Source organism: Saccopteryx leptura, chromosome X, assembly GCF_036850995.1.
Source record: "Saccopteryx leptura isolate mSacLep1 chromosome X, mSacLep1_pri_phased_curated, whole genome shotgun sequence".
NCBI classification, from domain to species: Eukaryota; Metazoa; Chordata; class Mammalia; order Chiroptera; family Emballonuridae; genus Saccopteryx; species Saccopteryx leptura.
Window position 1 is genome coordinate 52,622,125 of NC_089516.1, and position 26,638 is coordinate 52,648,762.

Consider the following 26,638-nt stretch of genomic DNA (forward strand, 5'->3'; position numbering starts at 1 on the left):
GTCAGGCGCCCTCTTTCAGTGGACAGCAGCCCCTGTCATCAAGAGGTGTAGCTTTTGAATCTGGGATGGTCTTGGGACTTGCTTGGACCATCCAACTACTAAACATTGTGCCTGGTCCAGGCCTATCTCAAGAAGCTGTGAGTTTTTGCTATTTCTGTTTACTCTCCTGCAACCTAGTCACCTCCCTATGAACAAACCCAGGCTAGCCTGCTGAGGAAAGTGAAACCATGTTGAAGAAAGATGATCTGATCAGCCCAGGCCACCCCAGACCAGCTGTCCCCAGCCAACCTGGCAGCGGATATCATAGATGCAGTTGTGAGCCAAGTGCATCAGCAGAGTTTGGCCCTGATTGCCAGTCTGCAGAACCGAGAGCTAAATCAAGAGTCGGTGTCTTCGGGTACTAAACTTTGTGGTGGATTATTTTGCAGCAAAAGCTGACTGACTCAGAGTAAGGTGATAGAGGTAAATCAGGACTTTTTTCCTTTCTTTCTTTCTTTCTTTCTTTCTTTCTTTCTTTCTTTCTTTCTTTCTTTCTTTCTTTCTTTCTTTCTTTCTTTCTTTCTTTCTTTCTTTCTTTTTACAGAGACAGAGAGAGAGTCAGAGAGAGGGATAGATAGGGACAGACAGACAGGAATGGAGAGAGATGAGAAGCATCAATCATAAGTTTTTCGTTGCGACACCTTAGTTGTTCATTGATTGATTTCTCATATGTGCCTTGACCGTGGGCCTTCAGCAGATTGAGTAACCCCTTGCTCCAGCCAGCGACCTTGGGTCCAAGCTGGTGAGCTTTTCGCTCAAGCCAGATGAGCCCACGCTCAAGTTGGCGACCTCGGGGTCTTGAACCTGGGTCCTCCACATCCCAGTCCGACGCTCTATCCACTGCACCACTGCCTGGTCAGGAAAACCAGGACTTTCTTAGTAGGGAACCCAGTTCTTTTGGATGCTGGTTTTAAGTTGGAAAATTTTAGGAACAGTGATTACTAATGGTTTTGAGAAAACATTTGGAGATGCTATTACCTTCATTGATGCAGAAGAAGCTTAGAAAACTTCTTGGAGGTCAGGGTTCCAGTTTTATGGGTTCCTGGACATCAGAAGCCAATACTAAGGAGGGCAGATAAGTCAGAGAGCACCTGGCTGAGGACTTCCACATTTGATGGTGGAAGGATGGAGGGATCGGAAGGTGGGGAGAACCAAGCTGACCCTGCAAGAAGCAGGCCCACGGGCTCTTCTTTGGACCTCCAGCACCCTGGGTGGCAGCCCAGGCAGGGTGGTGGGCCCACCCTGATTCGCTTGGCAGAAACTCCAGACAGGCCAAGATTAATGCTAAATGTGGGGATTGTTATTCAGAGCTGGGTTTCATGCCTTCTGGTGTTCAACACTAGCCTAGTTTTAAATAAAAACAACACTATTTTGCTGGTGTAAACCTATTTTTCACCATCTGGCATACCCTTATGCCTTTTCTTCTGACAGGAAAGGAAGCCTGACAGGAAAAAACCAACATGAGACCAGAAGCTCCCTACTCACGAGGATATCATTGCACATCCAAACAGACAAGGAACTCTCTGCAGGTTGAAGCCACTCAACTCAGAGCCACAGACTTTAAAAACTACCTCTTTCTACAAATGTCAATAGAACAAAATAAATGAAGTGTAGCTTCATGAAATATTAAGGTAAAAAATGAAAGTTTGATATATGTGTGTGTGTTTTCGTTTTGTTTTTGTTTTTGCATAACAGATGATAACAATCTTAAAATACCCAAGAAAGACTATACTTTCAGGGATCATTTCTATAGTTTGTTAAAATACCCAAGATACTAACACAGAAGAAAAACCGCTTCTGTCTGAGGCAATGATGAAATAGTGGCCCAAAGCTGTCCTCTGTGATATTTTTGGGATGACATTAAAAGAATGGAAGACATTGGTGGAATCAACAGGAAAATTAGCTTGATTAGGAAAATTAGCTTATTAGTAAAAATAATTCTCACTGGGTCTAGCTTTTAATAAATCTGTGGTAATTTTGTGAGTCTGAGTTTAATGGAATAGAAGTCTGATGTTGGTTTTATGTTCACTAGAACCATATAAAATTGTTTGTTCCCATTGATTTGAGTGAGAGAGAGAGAGAGAGGGAGAGAGAGAGGGAGAGAGAGAGGGAGAGAGAGAGAGAGGAAGAGAGAGAGGGAGGGAAGAAGGGAGAGAGACCAAGAGAGAGAAGCATCAACTCATTTCACTTAGTTGTTCTATCTAGTTGTGCACTGATTGATTACTTCCTCATATGTGCTCCAAACCCAGGGTCAAACCTATGACCTCAGGTACGCTGGGTCCTGGGTCGACACTTTATCCATTCAACCACCCAGCCCGGGCCTCACCAGTACCGTTTTACTGATAAAAAAGCACACAGATGTCTCTAGGGAAGGGATCTTGTACCTGTTCATGTAGTAAGCCTGAATTCTTGGTTCTAATGTATGTGAGATGAGTGTGTGTGTGTGTGTGTGTGTGTGTTGGGGGGTATGCATGTGTATGTGTGAGTTGGATTCAGGTTTTGTTGGTTTATTTTGAAGAATATATGATTTTGGTGGGTCCTTAAAAAAAGAACAGAACATTATGAAACAAAAAGGAATTTTATTTAGAATCAGAAAGGAAATACAATAACTTTTAAAATTTATTATTATTATGGTGACAGAGACAGAGAGAGACAAAGAGAGGGACAGATGGGGACAGACAGACGGGAAAGGAGAGAGATAAGAAGCATTAATTCTTCGTTGCGGCACCTTAGTTGTTCATTGATTGCTTTCTCATATGTGCCTTGACTGTGGGGCTATAGCAGAGTGAGTAACCCCTTGCTCGAGCCAGCGACCTTGGGCTCAAGCTGGTGAGCCTTGCTCAAACCAGATGAGCCTGCACTCAAGCCGGTGACCTTGCGATTTCAAACCTGGGTCCTCTGTGTCCCAGTACAATGCTCTATCCACTGCACCACCACCTGGTCAGGCTACAATAACATTTTAAAAGCTAAGAAATAGCTCAAATTTTAAATAATTTAGAAAATTGACATAAGATTTTGTTAACTGCCTGAAAAACCCCTACAACACTTGTTTCCCCTACTATTTTTGGCTGCTGATTCTGATCGTTTTTTCATATAACAACAATTTTGTAATATCATTTTCTAGCAAGAGGATAGAAAGATAATACATTTTGTTTTTCTTCTAGTAATGGTTGATAGAAATTTGGTTTTAATTATTGATAGTTTAAAAAACTTTCAGTTTCACAATTTGTTATTAGCAATGCTGTATATATTTTTAGAATGGTGTCAAATTTTGGGAAACTTGGATCAAGTTTCTTTCACATAAAAGCTGTATACTTGCTTGACCTATGGTGACAGTGGATAAAGTACAACCTGGAATGCTGTGGTTGCTGGTTCAAAACTCCAGGTTTGTCCTGACCTGTGGTGGCGCAGTGGATAAAGCATCGACCTGGAAATGCTGAGGTCGCCAGTTCGAAACCCTGGGCTTGCCTGGTCAAGGCACATATGGAAGTTGATGCTTCCAGCTCCTCCCCCCTTCTCTCTTTCTGTCTCTCCTCTCTCTCTCTGTCTCTCTCTCTCCTCTCTAAATGAATAACTAAAAAAAAATTTACAAAAAGAAACTCCAGGTTTGCCTGGTCAAGGCACATACTAGAAGTAACTACAAATTGATGTTTTCTTCTCCATCCCTCCGCTTTCTCTCTCTCCTCTCTCTAAAATCAATAAATTAAAAATCTAGCCTGATTGGTGGTGGCTCAGTGAATAGAGTGTCAACCTGGGACACTGAGGTCCCAGGTTTGAAACTCTGAGGTCGCCGGCTTGAGCGCGGGATCATAGACATCATCCCATGGTCACTGGCTTAAAGCCCAAAGTCATGGCTTGAGCCCAAGATTGCTGGCTTGAGCAAGGGGTCACTGGCTCTGCTGGAGCTCCCCAGTCAAGGCACATATGAGAAAGCAGTCAATGTAGTAAACTAAAAAATGTGCCACAACTATGAATTGATGTTTCTCATCTCTCTCCCTTCTTGTCTTTCTCTCCCTCGCTAAAAGAATAAAGAAAAAAAAGTCCTGGCCTATGATGTCACAGTGGATAAAGCAACGACCTGGAATGCTGAGGTTGCTGGTTCAGTGCTCTGGGCTTGCCCAGTCAAGGCACATACGATAAGCAATCAATGAATAACTAAAGTGAAGCAGCTATGAGTTGATACTTCTCGCTCCCCCGCCCCTCTCTCTCCTCTCTGTAAAATCAATAAATAAAATCTTTTTTTAAAAAATAAAAACTCTATATTTTTAGAGCATTTCAAGGTTTCATGTTTAGAAACCAATCTTAAATACTCTGAACTGAAAATACCCATCAGCCAACTTGACTTCAATGTCTTTTAGAGCTCTATAATGAGAATTATGTTATCTTTGTTAATGTCAGTATTTTGGTCAAATCAGTAAAAAATGTAATTTCTTTTACCAGTATGTTCATATATTTCACTTCTTTTCATTAAGTAAATTATTAACCCAGGAGCCCGTGTATAACCTCTCTTCAAATTGTGTCTCTTTCTCTTTTGTTTTAATCTAGAAAAAAAATGTTACAATTGACTTCTCTATGCCATAATAGTTTCTATTAGTTACATATGAACATACTTGAAAAAATAATTTCATTTTATAGGGAGTTTACAATTATATTCACTGCATTATCGATGATATTGACAGGGAAGACTTCAGTTTTGATCTGCTCATAGGTTTATTTATATATTTACTTTTATTTATTCATTTTAGAGAGGAGAGAGGGAGAGAGAGAGAGAGAGAGAGAGAGAGAGAGAGAAAGAGAGAGAGAAAGAGAGGAGGAGCAGGAGGCATCAACTCTCATATATGCCTTGACCAGGCAAGTGCAGGGTTTTGAACCGGCGACCTCAGTGTTACCAGGTCGACGCTTTATCCACTGCGCCACCAGAGGTCAGGCATGATCTGCTCATAGGTTTAGATTGGAAGAATTTTCCACAAACTAGCTTCCAGCTCTGTACAAACCTTGTTTCTCCTCCTCCTCCCACACCCCAGCTACTGTAGTGCTCATTGTCATGAAGCCAGGTGGGCAAGGGGATCATTCCTGGAAGTAATTCCTACCACAGGATGGCCAGTAATAACAATGTATGTAAACAGATCTCATTCAAGTCACACTAAACATATCTTCAACTCAACTTCCCCTTAACCAGTTTCCAAAGGCCCTCACCTCTCCAGTGGACCAGAGGGGAAGTATGGCAGAATCAGAGTGGGAAGAGAGCCATCTTAATCAATTTCACTTCAAATAGTTCACATCTGCAAATTGTACCAGCACATATGACCAGGCGAATACATTTCTGGGGTTCCGCCAAGGGTCTTCTGCAAATGAGGTGCCCTGACACTTCAGCTTCACCAGCTCGGTGTAAGTATGAATGTGTGAGGGGGGGTTTTGTTTGTTTTGTTTGTTTGTTTGTTTGTTTGTTTTGGCCGTAATCTGTGTTTTTGGCCTGACCACTGGTGGCGCAGTGGATAGAGCATTAACCTGCAGTGCCAAGGTCTCCTATTGGGAGACTGAGGTTGCCGGTTAGACCCCTGGTCAGGGCAGGTAGGGGAAGGAAGCAATGGATGCATGATTAGATGAAACTACGAGTTGATATTTCTTTCTCTTTTTCTCACACTCCCTCTCTCCCTTCCTCTATATAAATTTTTTAAAATTACTTTTTTAAAATCTGTTTTCAGAACCTTCATACATTCCTGGGAGGTGTGTGTGTGTGTGGGGGAGGTAAAGTGATGCTGCCATCATGGAAAACAGTTTGGCGGCTCCTCAAAAAGTTAAACGTGCCTGACCAGGTGGTGGCGCAGTGGCTAGAGCATCGGACTGGGATGCTGGGATGCGGAAGACCCAGGTTCGAGACCCCGAGGTCGCCAGCTTGAGCACGAGCTCATCTAGATTGAGCAAAAAAAAGCTCACCAGCTCGGACCTAAGGTCCCTGAGCAAGGGGTCACTCGGTCTGCTGAAGGCCCACGGTCAAGGCACATATGAGAAAGCGATCAATGAACAACTAAGGTCTCGCAACGAGAAACTGATGATTGATGCTTCTCATTTCTCTGTTCCTGTCTGTCTGTCCTTATCTATCCCTCTCTCTGACTCTCTCTCTGTCCCTGTAAAAAAAAAAAAAAAAAAAGTTAAACATATATGTGATCACCATGGCCAGCAATTCCACTACTTAGGTATAGGGCCAAAACAATTGAAAGCAGAGACTCAAACAGATAAATCATTGGGAAATGATCAACAATTCAATAAATACGATTGTTTAGCCAACTGAAATAAAACATTTGGATAATACTTTATATCTTAGATCAAAATTTTGAGTTGAAAAGTATAGTGTAAATAAACATCATAAAAGAACTAGCAAAAAATGTGATATGATCTCAAAGGTCTGGAAAAGGTCTTTTGATGCATACCGCATAACTGAGAAGACACAGGAGGAAGGCTAGATAATGCACAGACTCACAGCATCTTCACACCAGCGTGAATTAAGGTCCTGCCGTGCTAGTTCAAGATGGTGATGCGGGGGGACTCTGAGCTCACGCCTGCCAGGACTCACCAAACCCACAGCTACATAAGGAACGACCTCCTTAGAAGTCCCATTACCTGGCCCGGAGCTCCTCAACCCTCAGCCGGGGACAGGGAGGCCACGTGGGAGCAGGGGGGGGCACCATCTAGTCAGGAGCCCCACCTGACACCCAGGTCAGGAGGGAGCCCCGACCTGAGGAGAAGGGGTGTAACCAGTGCTGGGATTCAAATAATTTAACAACCGGTTCTCTGCCCTAATGATCATTTTAAGTATAAAAAAAGATATACCGAAAGATTGTTTATTATTTAATGCATTTAATACTTAAATAAGAACAATAAAAGAGGTACACGAAACTAGATTATTTTATAAAAGTTTTAAAATATTAATGAAAAATATTAAATAGTACCTGACAAAAAACAATAAAATTATTATTTAAGACATTTCCAATGACAGCTTGTCACCCCTGGTTGGCTCTTTTTCTCTTTACGTTATATGTTTGTTTACTAAAGTAACACATGCGAGGGAATTAAAATGCAGTATTTCATCAAAGGTATAATGAGTTTTATGAAGTGAATTAATATTACAAGCATAGTTCCATCAAATTTTTTTCACCTATGGACGGAATGAACATTACGACGATGCTTAGAATACGCTGTTGCACAGATGAACATTAAAAAAGAGCAAGGAATGTAAATCTGTGATTTCCACGTTGGGCGGCTGCGCAGGCGCCCACCTTAGAGAGAACCCTGATTATAAGTGCCATTTAACCGGTTCACAGAGCTCAACAAAAAATTAGATATTAGTTCTACCGAACCGGTGCCAACCGGCTAAATCCCACCATTGGGTGGAACCCACACCGGCACCCCAACTTTAACACTTGCACCTGAGGAACCAGCTCCGCAAACATCTAGCTTTGAAACCAGCGGGGGCCTGACTAGGCGATGGCGCAGTGGGCAGAGCGTTGGACTGGAATGCAGAGAACCCAGGTTCGAAACCCTGAGGTTGCCGGCTTGAGCGTGGGCTCACCATCTTGACCGTGGGGTCGCTGGCTTAAGCGTGGAATTTTAGACATGGCCCCAAGGTCGCTGGCTTGAGCCCAAGGTCACTAGCTTGAGAAAAGGAGTCACTCATTCTGCAGTAGCTCCACCTTCCCACCCCCACCCCCCATCAAGGCACATATGAGAAGACAATCAATGAACAACTGAGCTAATGCTTCTCATCTCTCTCTCTCTCTCCCTTCCTGTCTGTCTGTCCCTCTCTCTCTCTTTCTCTGTCAAAAAGAAAGGAAGGAAGGAAGGAAGGAAGGAAGGAAGGAAGGAAGGAAGGAAGGAAGGAAGGAAGGAAGGAAGGAAGGAAGGAAGAAAGAAAGAAAGAAAGAAAGAAAGAAAGAAAGAAAGAAAGAAAGAAAGAAAGAAAGAAAGAAAGAAAGAAAGAAAGAAAGAAAGAAAGAACAAGAACTGCAAGCCCGAGCGACCTAATAGGGAGGACTCAGCGCCGAGGCCTGGCTGTGGGAGTGGCTTCTAGGGTGGCACACACCGGGGTGGCCTGGCACTTGGACAGGGACACTGGTGTTGCTGTCTCGACGCTCCCCAGCCATGCCCCAGATCCTGAGTCCTGGGTGGGGACTTTTCTCTGCCTGGGCCAAAGTTTTACAGCCACCAGGGCCATCTTTCCTGGCCTGCTGGTAGCCCGCGGGGCTGCTGCGTATCCCCGGTGCTGTAACCAACGGAGAAAGAGTTCTCAAATGTCCACCAACTCTGGAGCACAGCCAGAGGCACCGGCCGGAGCTTGGGCTCCCTGGGAGAGGCCTCTTAGCTCCTGGTCACAGCTGCTGCCTGAGGCCGCGTCTGCCTGCCCCCGCTGGGCTCTCTAATCTGCCCAGCGCTCCATCTCCCGCTTTCTCTGTCCCGCCTCCATGCAATTGTGTGTGGGAATACATGTTCAACATATATCATATGTATATAATTGTGTGTATATGTGTTTATTTACTGTGTGCGTTAAACATACATATTTGATAGAAAAGGGAACTCATTGTTTCTTAAACATATGAAAAGATGTTCAAACTCCCTTTTAATAATAGAAATAAAATGTAGAAGTGAATTGAGAAGCAACAACAACAAAAGAATCTGGGTCTCCCTGTGGCCTTCCCTCTCCGTCTCCTTGCGCATCCCGGGCCATGTAACTGTGAGGCCTCCAGAGGGCGCCACACCCCCATCCCCGCGCAGGGGCTGGCGCACCCGCGGGCCGACAAGGGGGCGGTGGCTTCTCCCCGCGGGACTCGTTTCCGGGGCCTGCGGGTCCTTTGTGCGATCGTGTTCCACTACAAAGGTCGGTGCCGGCAGAGAGCAGGTAAAGCAGGTGGGGCCTCGCGCAGCTCCCGCTTGGTTTTGAACGAGTGCTGGCGATGAGGCAGGACCCTCAGAGACTGAGCCGCTTCCCCTTTGAAGTTCATGGGGCCTCTTCCTTAGCCACGACCCCGCCGCGGGCAAGGGGCTGTGACCTCTGCTGAAGTCTGTGACTGGCCATCCGTACACCCGGGCCTCCCTGGGGATTTTGCCACTTCTCAGGCTCCTGAAGCACACAAGACACCCCTATTCTTGATTTGGGGTGTCTGGGATGGGGGTGGGGCTCAGTAGGTGGCCTGGGGGTGCTGTAGGGAGGGCGGGACCATGGGCCGCGGTGGGCACACCAGCTAAAGAGCAAGGTACAGGGCCTCCCCAGCTGCTGCCCTCCTGCTCTGGTCCTGGCCTGCCTGTGTTGGTGGCACTGCCCGGGGCTGAGCTCAGGATCTGGTGGGGTCCCCGAAGAGCCCTCATTTGGGGTTCATGCACCTTAGAGGGTGGCTGGCTTTGGTCGTGGGGCAGTGGAAATAGTTAATGTTTTCAATGAGATTTTTGTCTTTAAACTCTGGGTCTTAGGGACAGGAGGGGATTCTGGGAGACTGTCCAGAGAACCCCTCCCATATCTGGGTAGAAGGAGTGGGTAGGGAGGCAGATACAAAGGATTTAGGTGAGAAAAATCACTCTGATGAATATGACAATTGTCAGCCCTCACAGCTGAAGCCTGGTGAAAGCCATGTCTGCAATTCCTTTGTGGCCTAGTGTAGTGCTCAACTTAAATAGCAACTCCCCCAGATAGAACTCAAAATGATTTTTATTCAAAAAATCATTATTATATGTAATGTTAAATATTATACATAATAATCATTATCATATGTAATAATCCTATGTGGAAATTACGTATTATATTAATAGAAATACTTCATATGTGTTACAGATTAAATAAGTTGTATGGGTTATCTTAGAAGTTAACCACCATTTACAACATGATTTTATAGAAAAATATGTTCAGAGCCCCTGACAACCTTCCAGCTTCTGAAGGAGACACATTTGTATATTAAGGCCTGTCTGTACGCTCATGCATGGTCACCATTTTGACTCCATGCTAGCCAGAAAAGTCTATGTGAACATTGTTCTCTGAACTGACCCAAGTAAAATTTAAGGGGTGCCTGACCGGTGGTAGCACAGTGGATAGAGCATCTACCTGGGACTCTGAGGTCCCAGGTTCAAAACCCCAAGGTCGCTGGCTTGAGCACAGGGTCGCTGGCTTCAGCATGGGATCATAGACATGACTCCATGGTCGCTTGCTTGAGCAAGGGGCTTGGCTTGAGCCCCCTGTAAAGGCGCATATGAGAAGCAATCAATGAACAACTAAGGTGCCATAATAACTATATATATTTTTTATTTTTTTTTATTTTTAAAGACTTTATTTATTCATTATAGAGAGGGGAGAGAGAAAGAGGGAAGGGGGGAGGAGCAGGAAGCATCAACTCCCATATGTGCCTTGACCAGGCAAGCCCAGGGTTTTGAACCTGCAACCTCAGTGTTTCCAGGTTGACGCTTTATCCACTGCGCCACCACAGGTCAGGCCAATAACTATATTTGATGCTTCTCATCTCTCTCCTTTCCTGCTTGTCTCTCTCTCTCAAAAAAAGAAGAAGAAGAAGAGAAGAGAAGAAGAAGAAGGAGAAGGAGAAGAAGGAGGAGGAGGAGAAGAAGAAGGGGGAGGAGGAGAAGGAGGAGGAGGAGGAGGAGGAGAAGAAGAAGAAGGGGGAGGAGGAGAAGGAGGAGGAGGAAGAGGAGGAGGAGGAGGAGGAGAAGAAGGGGGAGGAGGAGAAGGAGGAGGAGGAGAAGAAGAAGAAGGAGGGGGAGGAGGAGGAGAAGAAGAAGAAGGAGGAGGAGGAGGGGGAGGAGGAGGAGGAGAAGAAGGAGGAGGAGGAGAGGGAGAAGAAGAAGAAGAAGGAGAAAAGGAAGGAAATGAGGGAGTGAGGGAGGAAGGAAGGGAGGGAGGGAGGGAGGGAGGGAAATTTGAGGTTATACTCTGGAGAGTAATAAATTTTGAGCCTCACAAGCCAGGTACTCCATGACACACAGGCCTGGCCACAGCTTTGCTTCAAAGCCTGTCAATATAAACAGAACTATATGAGGATATTTTTTTTAAACCAACAGAAAATAGAACTCATGAACACAAAATTTTGCCATAAACCAATCCTGGTCTGTTTAACAGGCTAGTGCAGTTAGTTTTTTGGCTGTTATTAACATCTCTCCCAACATAGGCATGTGCTTCCATCATCCAGCCTCTTCCACCCGCACGAGTGGATTATAGCTGTGGCCTTAAATACAGAAGCAGCAAGGAACTAGACAGATTAGATAGCAAGAAAGAAGCATTTATTGCCAGTTTTCAGTCAAACATCACTAGGCACACAATGGAGAGAACCCACAGCATTTGGTTACCATTTCTACAGCCAACAGCACATGCCCTGCACCTTTATAGGGAAGAAAAAAAATAGCTACTGGTTTACTAGGGGTTAAATAGGTGGCAGAGAGGGCAGGCCAAACACAGAAGGTTGTGCATGGAGCGTGTGTGTAGCAGGCAGAGGGGGCATGTCTGTCCGTGAGAGCTCCCTGTAGTCACAGGCAGGGAGGCACCTTGTATTTTGTTATTGTGCTAAAATAAACATAATACAATGTCACCATTTTAACCATTTTAAAGTGCACAATTTAGTAGCATTTAGTACCTTTTCAGTGTTGTGAAACCATTAGCATTATCTGGTTCCAAAACCTTTTTATTACCTCAAAAGGGAACCAGTACCCATTAGCAGTCACCCCCCATTGTCCCCTCTCCCATTCCCTGGCAGCCACTAATTTACTTTCTGTCTCTATGGATTTGTCTGTCTGGATATTTCACGTGGATGAAATCATACAGCATAAGGATGGACCTTTCAATTTCCAAAGATCCAAATGTACATAATGTCATATCATAAGACGGTCTTTTAAATGGAACAAATTCAGTTTCATAAAAATCTTACTATGCTGTCCCAATTCTTCGCATTCTGGCACATTTTGACCAGACAAATCCTCAGACTATGAGGCTTGGGGACCAGCCCAGTGTTTAGAAACACCCCCCCCCCCCCCGTGGCTCTACCAGGGCCTACAGGAAGGAGCTTCTCATCTGGTTACCTTGTTTTTCCCTTCTTCAGTTATTCTTTCCAGTTTTAAACGTTATAAATTGACAAATATAATTGCATATATTTAAAGTGTACAGTGCAATGATTTAATATACATATACATTGTAGAATGATTACCAAAATCAAGATAACACATCGGAGCCCCATATTCTTATGGAACACCCATATGTACATATGTAATAAACTTGGTCATTTTCTCCTATTAAAAAAGAGAAGATAATTAACACATACTTCACCTCACATAGTTAACTTTTTGTGTGTGTGGTGAGACTGTTTAAGGTTTACTCCCAAACAACTTTCAGGTGTACAATACCATATTACTAACTATAGTCACTGTACTGTACATTACATCCTCAGAATTTTTTAGTTTTTAGTGAGAGTGAGACAGAGAGAGAGACAGGAAGGGAGAGAGATGAGAAGCATCAACTTGTAGTTGCAGCACTGTAGTTGTTTGTTGATTGCTTCTCATACGTGCTTGGACCAGGGGCTCCAGCCGAACCAGTGACTCTTTGCTCAAGCCAGTGACCTTGGACTCAAGCTAGTGACCTCGAGTGACCTTTGGGTTGAAGCCAGCAACCATGATGTCATGTCAGTGATCCCACACGCAAGCCTGCGACCTTGCGCTCAAGCTGGTGAGTCTGTGTTCAAACCAACGACCTCGAGTTTTGAATGTGGGACCTCAGCATCCCAAGTCAATGTTCTATCCACTGCACCACCACTGGTCAGGCATCAGAATTTATTCTTATAACTTAAAATTTATACTTTTTGATCTAAATCACCTCATTTCTTTTTTGTCTAATCAGAAATACTGTATTACTGCCCAAATCAGAACCCCTTGTAGCTTCTAGAAATCTCTATATTGGTGGTGTGCAACCTTTATTTTCCCCCACAAGAGTCAATTTAGGAGAAAAATTATGTTTATGAGCTGCATACATCTGCACTCCAAATGAAAATAGCTTTGAGTCCCATGGGGGAAAATGTATTTTCTTCTAGGGTAGAATGTCTGTGCAATCAAGTAGATTTATGCTAATAAGAAAACGATGTCACTTTCCAGTTACTAAAATGTTGATATCTTTATATTTGAGACTTAGTCACAAAGCAGCAGCTTTCTAATTTTTTACCCTGAAATTAGCTGACGGGTTGAAAGTATAGCTAAGTAGAAGGGCATTAAACCATTTATTACCAGCAGAAGGCTTCACTACTCCTCCTTTGATCAATCAATTAGACTTGTTTTGATCTAATACAGAAAATTAATTTATTAAAAATTCTGCTTGTCGTTAATACATGGCAAACTGTACATTTCAGTCAGAACTAAGCTAGTTCCTAAGGCGTAGCTATAAAGGCCAGTGCTCAAAACTGCTGCTGTCCCCAGGTGGCAAGGTCTTCCTAAGAGGCCCTTAAGAGAGCCCAATGCAAACCTACTGGAATCATTCTTTTTTGGAGGCTTTAAAAAATAGATGAGGCCCTGGCCGGTTGGCTCAGCGGTAGAGCGTCGGCCTGGCGTGAAGTCCTGGGTTCGATTCCCGGCCAGGGCACACAGGAGAAGCGCCCATTTGCTTCTCCACCCCCACCCCCCCTCCTCTCTGTCTCTCTCTTCCCCTCCCGCAGCCAAGGCTCCATTGGAGCAAAGATGGCCCAGGCGCTGGGGATGGCTCCTTGGCCTCTGCCCCAGGCGCTAGAGTGGCTCTGGTCGTGACAGAGCGACGCCCCCTGGTGGGCAGAGCGTCGCCCCCTGGTGGGCGTGCCGGGTGGATCCTGGTCGGGCGCATGCGGGAGTCTGTCTGACTGTCTCTCCCTGTTTCCAGCTTCAGAAAAATACAAAAAAAAAAAAAGTGCCTGCCCTTTGGTGGCGCAGTGGGATAAAGCGTGGACCTGGAACACTGAGGTTGCCGGTTCGAAACCCTGGGCTTGCCGGGTCAAGGCACATATATATGGGAGTTGATGCTTCCTGCTCCTTCTCCTTCTCTCTCTCTCTCTCTCTCTCTCTCTCTCTCTCTCTCTCTCCCTCTCCCTCTCTCGCCTCTCTGAAAATTGAATAAAGTCTTAAAAAAATGAATTAATCCCTCTCTCTGATACTCTCCCTGTCACTGTAAAAAAAAAAAAAAAAAAGAATTAAGATGGGCAGAGCATTGGCCCCAGACGGGGGTGGGTGGGTGCAGGGCAGATCCTGGTCAGGGCGCATGTGCGAGTTTGTCTCTATCTCCCCTCCTCTCACTTGGAAAAAAAATGATTTAAAAAATCCTGAGAATGGAGCTATCTCCCAAACCTGCAACATTACAGATCTCGACATTTATTAGAGGCCGTGAAAGCTACAGAAGTTGTTTTCAGTTTCTGCATTTCCAGTTTTATACAACATCATTAGATTTTCTGCTTTGGTAGTAAATTTAGAAAGCAGAAGAAAAAGGATCACGTATTTTAAAATGCAGTACTTGATAGATTTTATTCACCCATATCATCTATTAATAACTTTAATCCTTGCAGTTCAGCTTTTAAAATTGAAATAGATTTGACATTTAACATTGCATAAATTTAAAGCTCAATTTTTCCTTTGTTTTCTTTGAAGGATAGTATAACCTGTTCCTAGACAAAAACAGTCTCAATATTTCCTCCTTTGTCTGTAGCAGTTTTCATGTGGGGGTAAAATTGATTGACAAATAGTATCCACACCGCTATGAAATGCCAGTGATCTTTTCAAAGAAGAAAAACCATGCCTTTTTGTCCCCAGCGCTGCAAGTGAAAGATTCCATTAATAAACATTGACAGACTGCAGTGTTAAGAGGTGTAACACAGAGCTCAGCAGCCAGCGCTGGTTATCAACCATGGAGTGCATTCGAAATGCTCCCTGCCATTTGTTTTGTTTATTTGACCAATACTCTAAGACAAAGAAAACAATTTCTCGTTTTTCTCTCTTCCTGCTGAGCAACCTCAGAAAAGCCGTTTTAAGCTCTTGGAGCTAAAAATTTTTCATGTTTAAGATGAGCGTATTTCACCTACCTCATAGGAGTATGAGGATTGGGGCTGTCTTGCTTGCTGAGAACTAAATAGTCCAGTCTTTTCCTGTAGCCTTATTTTACAGAAAATACCAATATAATGCTATCTTGTGCTATAATTTAGTGAATAAAGAAGAAAATTTTCCATAGGAACTTTCCAAAGCAAACAAAGAAATAAAGCTAAGTGCCATCCATGAAAATCACCCCACAAGCATTACCAAGAGTCACTTGGGGGAAACTAGTTAAACTGGTGTTTCAGAAGATTCTTATTCCTAATTTCAGCAACAAAGCTAAATTCAAACATAAAAAACCAACGCCAAAATTAGGACACCCCCCACATTTTCTTGCTTCTCTTTTAAAAAGGGGACGTGCCACCGTAATACCTAGCACACCACATTTGTTGCTCTAAAGTAAATCACACGTTACCAAAACATCTTGGATAAAAATAAAAAGTACGTTGTGTTTCTTTCTGAGATGGAAACTGCTTTTGGCTGCTCACCCAACCGTGCTTTGTGCTAAACTCTGGGCTTTGTTTTTGCTTTTATTGAGGCAGGTTTATAAACACCAGAGGCAAAATGCACCAACTTGAACAGATGGCTTAACATGCCATTTCATTTGTCATTATTTGTTTGGGGAACATTGCAGAACTGGGCTGCTGGGATTGCAGGCGTAAAGCTAAAGAAATTGTCTCGGGCAGACACAAAGCCCCCTAGTTGCAAAGCTGAGGCTCATTACTTCCCTTTCTAAAAAGAATTAGACACAGAAAATGTGCTCTCTTTGCTATGGCACTTGAACCACAGGTGAAGAAAATCGGATGACTAGAAATCTTGTTCCACAAATGGTGGAAGGCTGTCATGTTGTACTCCACATACCTGGAGAGCACCATTCAAAACAGGATCCTATTACCATTTCTGGAGAAACACCATTAATTCCCTTGGACCTTGACACCTTTGCCTAGAAAATACTATACTATGGCGGTTTTGCCCCTTGGTCAAGTACATTATTGATGTTCCTAAATTTACCAAGTCTTTTTCTATTTTCTTGGAATTCTTTTTTTTTAAATTTTATTAATTGATTGATTTTAGAGAGGAAAGGAGAGAGAGAGAGAAACATTGACTCACTGCTCCACCTATCCACGCATTCACCCATTGACTCCCGTTTGTGCCCTGACCAAAGATCAAACTTGCAGCCTTGGTGTGAGGGACGACGCTCTAACTCACTTACCTACCCAGCCAGGGCTTTCTTGAAAGTCTTTAAGTAAGATGCTCCCAGCCCTTCTCTGGAGAGACATGACTTCCAGTTTGCCCTGTGAAATTTCCAGCCTAGGCTTGCTGCAGCATCCTGAATTGGCCATCTGTCAGTGAGGCTAACACCATTACAAACTGTGCCTGAAGGATACACACTGAATCACAGCCATGGTGGCTTCTGAAGCAGAAGAGAATTGGGACTAAGAATGGGGGACACAGGGACTTTACTGTAATACTTAATTTCTTTTAATGAAAATAATACTTGAAGCAAATATGCCAGTTCTGCGTCGGCATGAGTGCAGGCTTATCTGGCTTGAGCGTGGGCTCACCAGCTTGAGTGCGAGGTCGCTGGCTTGAGTGTGGGATCATAGACATGACCCCATGGTCGCTGGCTTGAGCCCAAAAACTGCTGGCTTGAAGCCCAAGGTCACTGGCTTGAGCAAGGGGTCACTGGCTCCTCTGGAGCCCCCGGTCAAGGCACATATGAGAAAGCAGTCAATGAACAACTAAGGTGCTGCAACAAAGAATTGATGCTTCTCATCTCTCTCCCTTCCTGTCTGCCTGTCCCTCTCTCTATCTCTGTCTCTCTCTCACTTAAAGAAAAATATGCCAGTTCTGGGTAATAGGTAGATGGGTGTTAGATTTGTCTGTATGTTTTAAAGTTTGGCAAAACCCTCCCCTCCCCATCTTTTTCAAAGAACAACAGTGTATTACAAAAATGGTTTTCGAACTCAACTGCAATTACATGTGAAACTTTAAAAATGTTTGATTCTTTTTTTTTAATTTTTATTTATTCATTTTAGAGAGGAGAGAGAGAGAGACAGAGAGGAGAGAGAGACAGGGGGGAGGAGCTGGAAGCATCAACTCCCATATGTGCCTTGACCAGGCAAGCCCAGGGTTTTGAACCAGCGACCTCAGCATTTCCAGGTCGACGCTTTATCCACTGCACCACCACAGGTCAGGCCAAATGTTTGCTTCTTGGGCAGGCCACACCTATACTGAGTTTCCAGGAGTGGGACCCTGAATTTGGATTTTTTAAAAAAGCTCCCTGGATATTCTATATTCAGCCTGGTCAGTGTCGGCTCTTGGACCAGCCTTGAGCACCACTGCCTTGCAAAAGCCATTCCATGTATTCTTAGAATTCACCTTATGTGTGTGCATTAACGTCAAAAAACTGTGTTAAGGCCCTGGCCGGTTGGCTCAGCGGTAGAGCCTCGGCCTGGCGTGCAGGGGACCTGGGTTCAATTTCCGGCCAGGGCACATAGGAGAAGTGCCCATTTGCTTCTCCACCCCCCCCCATCCTTCCTCTCTGTCTCTCTCTTCCCCTCCCGCAGCCGAGGCTCCATTGGAGCAAAGATGGCCTGGGCGCTGGGGATGGCTCCTTGGCCTCTGCCCCAGGTGCTAGAGTGTCTCTGGTCGCAACAGAGCGACGCCCCGGAGGGGCAGAGCATCGCCCCCTGGTGGGCAGAGCATCGCCCCTGGTGGGCGTGCCGGGTGGATCCCGGTCCGGCGCATGCGGGAGTCTGTCTGACTGTCTCTCCCCATTTCCAGCTTCAAAAAATTAAAAACACACACACACACACACAAAAAAAAAACAAAACAAACAAACAAAAAAACCTGTTAATTCACACACATAAAATAAACTAGCAGTGTAGCTGTCCATATGGAGAGTCAGTCCTTTTAATCTAGCATAAATCATTACTATAGCAAGAACAAGCAAGTCTTTTTAATGTCTCTGTGTATGAAAACTGGGTCCAAACTCATTTAACAGCATATAGACTAGGATCCTTAGGCAGTTTTAAAGCTCAAGTTTTAAATGTTATTAGCTTAGATTATAACACAATCTTCAAAGGCATTTCAGTAGAAATAGAATTTCCTGCTCAGACAGTGTGAAGCTTTAATTCTGCCAGCTTTAGGGCAATCAAACTGGACAGTAGCATCTTTTTTTGTGGTAGGATTGAATATTATAGAATTTTTTTTTTACTTTTTTATTAATTTTTTTTGAGAGGAGAGAGAATGAGAGGGGGGGGGGAGCAGGAAGCATCAACTCCCATATGTGCCTTGACCAGGCAAGCCCAGGGTTTTGAACCGGCGACCTCAGCATTCCAGGTCGACGCTTTATCCACTGCGCCACCACAGGTCAGGCCTAGAATTTTTAAAAAGATTCTATTTACTGATTTTAGAGAGAGGAGAAAGGCGGGGCGGTCGAGGAGCAGGAAGCATCAACTTGTAGTTGCTTCTCGTATGTTCCTTGACCAGGCAAGCCCAGGGTTACCAACTGGCGACCTCAGCATTTCAGGTTGATGCTCTATCCACTGCGCCACCACATGCCAGGCAGATATTATAGAATTGTGCACAAGATTTTCTTCTGATTGTCCTCATTTTTAGCTTTAAATTTTTTCTCTCATGTCCACTGAAAATGATGTTTTATGTTTTGAAGGTAATGATTTTTTTTTTTTTGGTATTTTTCTGAAGTGAGAAGCGGGGAGGTAGACAGATAGACTCCCGCATGTGCCCAACTGGGATCCACCCAGCATACCCGCTAGGGGGTGATACTCTGCCCATCTGGGGCGTTGTGGCATTGCAACTGGAGCCCTTCTAACACCGGAGGCAGAGGCCATGCAGCCATCCTCAACACCTGGGCCAACTTTGCTACAATGGAGCCTTGGCTGCAGGAGGGGAAGAGAGAGATAGAAAGGAGAAGGGAGAAGGGTGTAAAAACAATTGGGCGCCTCTCCTGTGTGCCTTGGCCAGGAATCGAACCTGGGACTTCCACATGCCAGGCCAACACTCTACCGCTGAGCCAACTGGCCAGGGCCTGAAGGTAACAATTTTAAGCAGTATTGGGTTTCAAATAATTTAACAATCAGTTCTCCGCCCTAATGACTGTTTTAAGTATTAAAAAAACCATATACCGAAAGGTAGTCTATTTCATGCATTTAATACGTAAATAAGAACAATAAAAGAGGGTACACAAAACTAGATTTTTAAGAAAGAGTTTTAAAATATTAATTAAAAATTTAGCTAATACCTGACAAAAAACAATAAAACTGTTATTTAAGGTATTTCCATATTGCTTCTTGATTGGCGTTCTCACTTTGCAAACTTTTTTTCACCTATGGACAGAATGAATATTAGTACGGGCACTTAGAATGTGCTGTTGTGCAGATGAACATTAAAAAGAGTAAAGAATATAAACTTGTGATTTCCACATTGGGTGGCTACACAGGCACCCACCTTAGAGAGAACCCTGATTACAAGTGCCATTTTAACAACTGCTTTGCTGAACTCAACAAAAAATTAGGTATCGTTTCTGCCAAACTGGTGTGAACTGGCTGAATCCCACCACTGATTTTAAGGCTACCCTCTATGTACTTAAGTTTACAGGCACACTAAGTCATTCCTTGAACCTGACCAGGCAGTGACGCAGTGGGTGGAGCATCGGCCTGGGATGCTGAGGACCTGGGTTTGAAACCTTGAGGTCGCCGGCTTGAGCACAGCTTTGCAGGCTTGAGCACAGCTTTGCAGACTTGAGCGTGGAATCATAGACATGACCCCATGGTCACTGGCATGAAGCCCAAGGTTGCTGGCTTGAGCAAGGGGTCACTTGCTCTGCTGGAGCCGCACTGTCAAGGCACATATGAGAAAGCAATCAATGAACAACTAAGACGCCACAACAGAGAATTGATGCTTCTCATCTCTCTCCCTTCCTGCCTGTCTGTCCCTGTATGTACCCCCCTAAAAAACAACAAAAACAAAAAAACAAAGTCACTCCTTGGGACCAATGGCCCTGTTGCACACTGGAAGTCCTTCTCTTAGTTCTTGCTTCTTATTTAATATTGTTATTTTTTACTATCACCCCCGTTCTCCATCGAATGATGAGCAGTGAAACAAGGAAGTGAAATTAAATAGTTCTCTTTGCTACTTGACAGCACCTTGGTACAAGTAGCTGACACTAATTAATAAAAACTAGGGAAATTTTATGACCATCTATGGTTTTCTATCGAGCATATTTTATGGCTTCTAAGTCTGGGCTTCTAAGACTGAGCTATGTTTTTCTTCTTTTAAAATTTAAGACCAGGCCCTGGCAAGTTTGCTCAGTGGTAGAGTGTCGGCCGGCATGTGGAAATCCCGGGTTCAATTCCCAGTTGGGCACACAAGAGAAGTGACCTTCTGCTTCTCCACCCCTCTCCACCCCTCTCCACCTCTCTCCACCTCTCTCTCTTCCCCTTCTCTCTCTCTCTTTCCCCTCCCACAGCCATGGCTCAACTGGCTCAAGCAAGTTGGCCTAGGCCCTAGGATGCTGAGGATTGCTCCATGGCCTCCACCTCAGGCACTAAAAAAAAAAAAAGAAAAAAAAGGCTGGGTTGCTGAGCAACAGAGCAACGGTCTCAGATGGGCAGAGCATTGCCCTTTAGTGGGCTTGCCGGGTGGACCCTGGTCTGGTGTGCAGAATTCCATTGCTCTGCCCTCCCTTCTCACTTAAGAAAAAAAGAAAGCCTGACCTGTGGTGGCGCAGTGGATAAAACGTTGACCTGGAAATGCTGAGGTTGCCGTTTCGAAACCCTGGGCTTGCCTGGTCAAGGCACATATGGGAGTTGATGCTTCCTGCTCCTCCCCGCCTTCTCTCCCCCCCCCCCCTTTCTAAAATGAATAAATAAAAAATAAATAAAAAATTAAAAAAATAAAAAAAAGAAAAAGAAAAACTAAAGACTAATCCTGTAACAGATCAGAACTTCCCAGTTGAAAGAGGCCCTTAAAGCATCAGCTTTCTGGACTATATTCTGGATGAGGGTGCCAGTGAGGTTGGCCTGCTTGAGGTTGGGCAGATTGTTGACCCAACTCAATAAAAATCATCAGGGATCCATGGGATGCCTGTCACATTCCAGTGTCACACATTCTTATACCTGGGATGTGTCACATGTCCAACAGTGTCATACATACACTTTAGTAAATAATCAAAATTGAGAAGATTCTTCTCTTCTCAAAGAGAACTTTACATTACATACATCCTATGACTTGTTTGCGGCTTCATTGATATGGAAAGGATTATTACAAGAGCAGAGCCAGAGACCTGCTGACCTGCTAGTATTTGTGTTGTGTTCCTGATTTTTTTGTCTGGCTCCAGGCCCTTGTTAAGGGCCAATGCAGTCCTTCCTTGGTGGTTCCTTGACTTTATAACAATAGAAAAGGAAAGGAAGTCTACAGGAGCATTGGAACAGCAGAGTTCAAACATTTCCAATGAAAATCAATTCAACCAAAGAAAAGAAGCCAAACGTGGATAAAATAATATTCCTTAAGTGTGTGCATGTTAAAAATCTGAATAACAGCCTGACCAGGCAGTGGCGCAGTGGATAGAGCATCGGACTGGGATGCGGAGGACCCAGGTTCAAGACTCCGAGGTCACCAGCTTGAGCGCGGGCTCATCTAGTTTGAGCAAAAAGCTCACCAGCTTGGACCTAAGGTCGCTGGCTCGAGCAAGGGGTTACTCGGTCTGCTGTAGGCCCACGGTCAAGGCACATATGAGAAAGCAATCAATGAACAACTAAAGTGCCACAACGAAAAACTGATGATTGATGCTTCTCATCTCTCTCCGTTCCTGTCTGTCCCTATTTATCCTTCTCTCTGACTCTCTCTCTCTCTCTCTGTCTCTGTAAAAAAAAAAAAAAAAAATTAAAAAAATCTGAATAACATATTAAAGAAAAATGTAAGTACAAACCACCAATATACACCACTGTGGGTTGGATCAACCTATCTGGGGAACCAGGCTTAACATAAGATTTTATTTATAAGCAGTCCAAAACTTACCAATTTTTTACTTTTCTTTTTTTTTTTTAATTGAGAGATGGGGAGGCAGAGAGACAATGCACCCTGACCGATCCACACAGCAAGCCCCCTAGCAGCGATTCTCTGCCCATCTGGGGCTGTTGCTCTGTTGCTCAGCAACCAAGCTATTTTAGAGCCTGAAGTGAGGCTGTGGAGCCATCCTCAGTGCCTGGGGCCAACTTGCTCTTGCCAATCAAGCCATGGCTGCAGGAGAGACAGAGAGAGAGAGAGAGAGAGAGAGAGAGAGAGAGAGAGAGAGAGAGGGAGAGAGGGAGGAAGAAAAGGAGGAGAGGGAGGGGTGGAGAAACAGATGGTTGCTTCTCCTGTGTGCCTTGATTGGGAATCAAATCCAGGACATCCACACTCTGGGCTGACACTCTACCACTGAGCCAACTGGCTGGCCAGGGCACATTTTAAATTCTGAGCTGAGAGATTTTATTAGTTGCCTTTCTTTAAACATGAAAGTTGCTTCCTGTAAGAAATCTGGCTTTTCTTATGAAAAGACACAAATACATCTGAAAAAATCCAGCAAGGATTTTTTGTGACACTAGCATTTCTCCAACCTGATGTAAATGAATCATACACATGATTAAGGACTGTGCACTTGGCAACCAGAGACCTGAGCTTTTCAGCGACCAAGTTAGGACTTGATTCCCCATATTCAAATCAAGAGAGCAACTGGGACAGAACGCAATTTAAGTCATTATCAAAAGAATTTGAGGAGGTAGAGGTTGGTACATTGAGTGGGACAATTAAAATCATGTCAACACAATAAATAAAAATAAAAGACTTTGAGTGAGAAGTGCACATCACCCGTAGACCTTGGGTTTCAGTTCTATAACCACCCTCATTTCCTTTCTTTACATTCATTTATTTCTTCAGCGCCCAGAGCATGTTTGCAGTATTACTCCTGAGTGATTGTTACAGCAAATTTAACTTAAGAGAACTCATTTGAACAAAGACCAGAGTAAAATGCAAATGAGAAAAATTTCTGCCCTGAGGCCACCAATGGACCATTTCAGAAAGCTTTATAAGTAGGTGCATCTTTAATCAAAATTACCATGGTAGCCTGACCTGTGGTGGCGCAATGGATAAAGCGTTGACCTGGAACGCTGAGGTCGCCGGTTCAGAACCCTGGGCTTGCCTGGTCAAGGCACATATGGGAGTTGATGCTTCCTGCTCCTCCCTCCCCCTTCTCTCTCTCTCACTCTCTCTCCTCTCTAAAAAAATAATAAAAGAAAAATTAAAAAAAATTACCATGGTAGGATATAATATGAATAAACAAAGGTTTTAAAAATATTTTTTAATGGGGAAAAACATGGTGGAGATCAAACTCGAACCGTATACAAAGTAAGGCTGCTTTGTTAGTTCTAGGCATTGCTATCTGACTGGGCAAGAACACAGAGCTCACAGGCCCACTTCTGTTGGGTGGTACTATTGGGTTGCCATCCACACAGAGGTTGGTGGTAGGTCAGGGAAGAGCCCATTGTCATTTAAAAATATGAGTTACCATTTTCTTTTCCCCATGGACCTGTGTTTTTTGAAGAGCACATTAGCAGTTTTTCTTCTTGTTCCAAGTAGTGGCTACAAGAAACCCTTGTCTGAGCTACTTTTCAATGTACTTTTCAAATTGGAGCTGAGAAAAAGTAAAAGGCATATTTCAACTTTCAAAGTGTAGCTCAACACCAAATTCATCACAAAAGCTGCTCCTCAGTGGGAGCTTGCACTAAATGCATGGCAAAGAACTGCACATAGGATGTATGGCATAATTTAAAATACAAAATAATGCAGCCTGGCCTGTGGTGGCGCAGTGGATAGAGCATCTACCTGGAACACTGCAGTCGCCGGTCCAAAGTCCTGGGCTTGCCTGGTCAAGGCACACACAAGAAGCAACAAGCAAGCAATGAACTAAATAAAGTGAAGCCTCTGACCCCCATCCTCTCTCTGTAAAATCAATAAATAAAATCTTCTTTTTTTTTTTTTTTTTTTACAGAGACAGAGCGAGAGTCAGAGAGAGGGATAGATAGGGACAGACAGGAACGGAGAAAGATGAGAATCACCAATCATTAGTTTTTCGTTGCAACACTTTAGTTGTTCATTGATTGCTTTCTCATATGTGCCTTGACCGTGGGGCTACAGCAGACTGAGTAACCCCTTACTCCAGCCAGCGACCTTGGGTCCTAGCTGGTGAGCTTTGCTCAAACTAGGTGAGCCCACGCTCAAGCTGGCGACCTCAGGGTCTCAAACCTGGGTCCTCCACATCCTAGTCCGACGCTCTATCCACTGTGCTACCGCCTGATCAGGCTCAATAAATAAAATCTTAAAAAAATAAAATATGGGATGATGTTGTATTTTAGGCAGCTGGCATTCTTCTTTTAATCTAGACATAAAAAGTAACACTACATTTCAGATTGAACATAGACATCTGTAAACAAATTCAGAACACAGAAACAAACCTTACTTGAACCCCTGCCCCCATTTACTAAACAAATTTAAAAGGCCAAGGTTTAACAATTGCTTTTATTAATTGACTTTAGAGAGAGCGGAAAGAAGAGAGAAAGAGAGACATCGATCTGTTCTACTGGCAACTCAACCAGCAGCTTTTGCATATCAGGACAACGTTCTAACCAACCAAGCTATTGGGCCACGGCTTAACAATTGCTTTTAAATGAAGCTAACAGCAAACTTCAGTATTTAGTGGGAGAGTCAGTTATGACATTCATGTCTTTCGTTGGTTCTAGCCTTTTATTTTCAGTTCATTATTGACTTTAAAGAAAGGACTTAATGTTAATATTCTAGCGTTAAACCAGCGCCCCTGTGATCTAAATGATTACTCCTTACTTTTTAGCCTCAAACTAATTTTGGAATAACTATCACACTTTCGCATGATGAAACAGCAATTACAAGCTTAAATGTGAAGTGCATATTGATAAGTTATTACTGCTGAAAGCTCCTCAAAGTGTATGTTGCTCTTGGTTACCTGGCACTGTGCCTTTCTAGAGATAAAAGCATAATGAGAGGGACATCCTGTAGCCATTTCTATCTTATTATGAGTGGTAAGGTTTTTTCAGCACTACAATCTTTTCTAGCCTGCATTCCTTCCAGAACAGTATATTGGATTCTTTTCTCTATAAGAATAAACTATCTGCTTATCTAAGAGTAGGAAGTCTATTTCAAGTATTTAAGGCTGGGATCAGTACTAAACAATAACCCAACATCCAGTTTCTCTAGCACTTACTAGTGACAATTACTAAACCAAGCTTCAGTGACTAATAGGCAAATGTTCATATTTTACTGTAAATCTAAAGTTGTGGTTTTTGCTTTTTAAAAATCCCAACTTTGGGGCAATAGAACAGGCTAACAACCAAAGAATCTGGTATTTAATTTTAAATCTCTTTAGTACCTACATTCATGGTCTTAGTCTTTGTCAGACTTTCTAAGGGAGACAAGTTAAACACAGCTTTTTGGGAATCTGTATAATGCCAGTTTTGCTAAGAAAGGATTTATAAACATGGGGATGCATTTCTCCTTCTGGAACGGTTCTATGGTGTTCTTGGGGTATATTTCTAGAAGTGGGATGGCTGGGTCAAATGGCAGTTCGATTTTCAATTTTTTGAGGAATCTCCATACTGTTTTCCACAGAGGCTGTACCGGTCTGCATTCCCACCAGCAGTGTAGGAGGGTTCCCTTTTCTCCACATCCTCGTCAGCACTTATTCTGTGTTGTTTTGTTGATGAACGCCATTCTGACTGGTGTGAGCATGTTTATGGCAGCATTGTTCACAATAGTGAAGATCTGGAAACAGCCCAAGTGTCTGTCAGTGGACGAGTGGATTAAAAAGCTTTGGTACATATATACTATGGAATACTACTCAGCCATAAGAAATGATGACATCGGATCATTTATAATAACATGGATGGACCTTGATAATATTATATGGAGTGAAATAAGTAAATCAGAAAAAACTAAGAACTATATAAATCCATACATAGATGGGGCATAAAAATGAGACTCAGAGACATGGACAAGAATGTGATGGTAAGGGGGGGGGGACAAGGAAGGAGAGAGAGGGGGTGGGAGGAGGGGAGGGGCACAAAGAAAACTAGATAGAAGGTGACGAAAGACAATTTGACTTTGGGTGAGGGGTATGCAACATAATCAAATGTCAAAATAATCTGGAGATGTTTTTTCTGAACATATGTACCCTGATTGATCAATATCACTGCATTAAAATTAATAATAAAAAAATAAAAATGAAAAAAAAAAGGATTTATACTAAATGCTTAAGACAACATTTTGCAAGTAGATGGCTGAAAGGACTAATTACTAGCACTACTGATTTGTATTCTCAGTGAGAAGGTACTCACCCAATTTAAGCAGTCACATCTAGATTTCTGATTTATTTTTTATTGATCTGAGAGAGAGAGGAATGGAGGGCGAGAGACATCGATTTGTTCCACTTTTT

The 26,638-nt window shown here is 43.5% G+C and overlaps 1 long non-coding RNA gene across 1 annotated transcript; it reads left to right on the plus strand.

The window, feature by feature from the left end:
- Window positions 1–8,860: 8,860 nt before the first annotated feature.
- Window positions 8,861–26,184, plus strand: LOC136386035 (uncharacterized). The gene is made up of 3 exons (XR_010747878.1): window positions 8,861–8,932; window positions 12,595–12,742; window positions 25,816–26,184. It is a non-coding gene; the product is annotated as an uncharacterized lncRNA (long non-coding RNA).
- The last annotated feature ends 454 nt before the right edge of the window (window positions 26,185–26,638 follow it).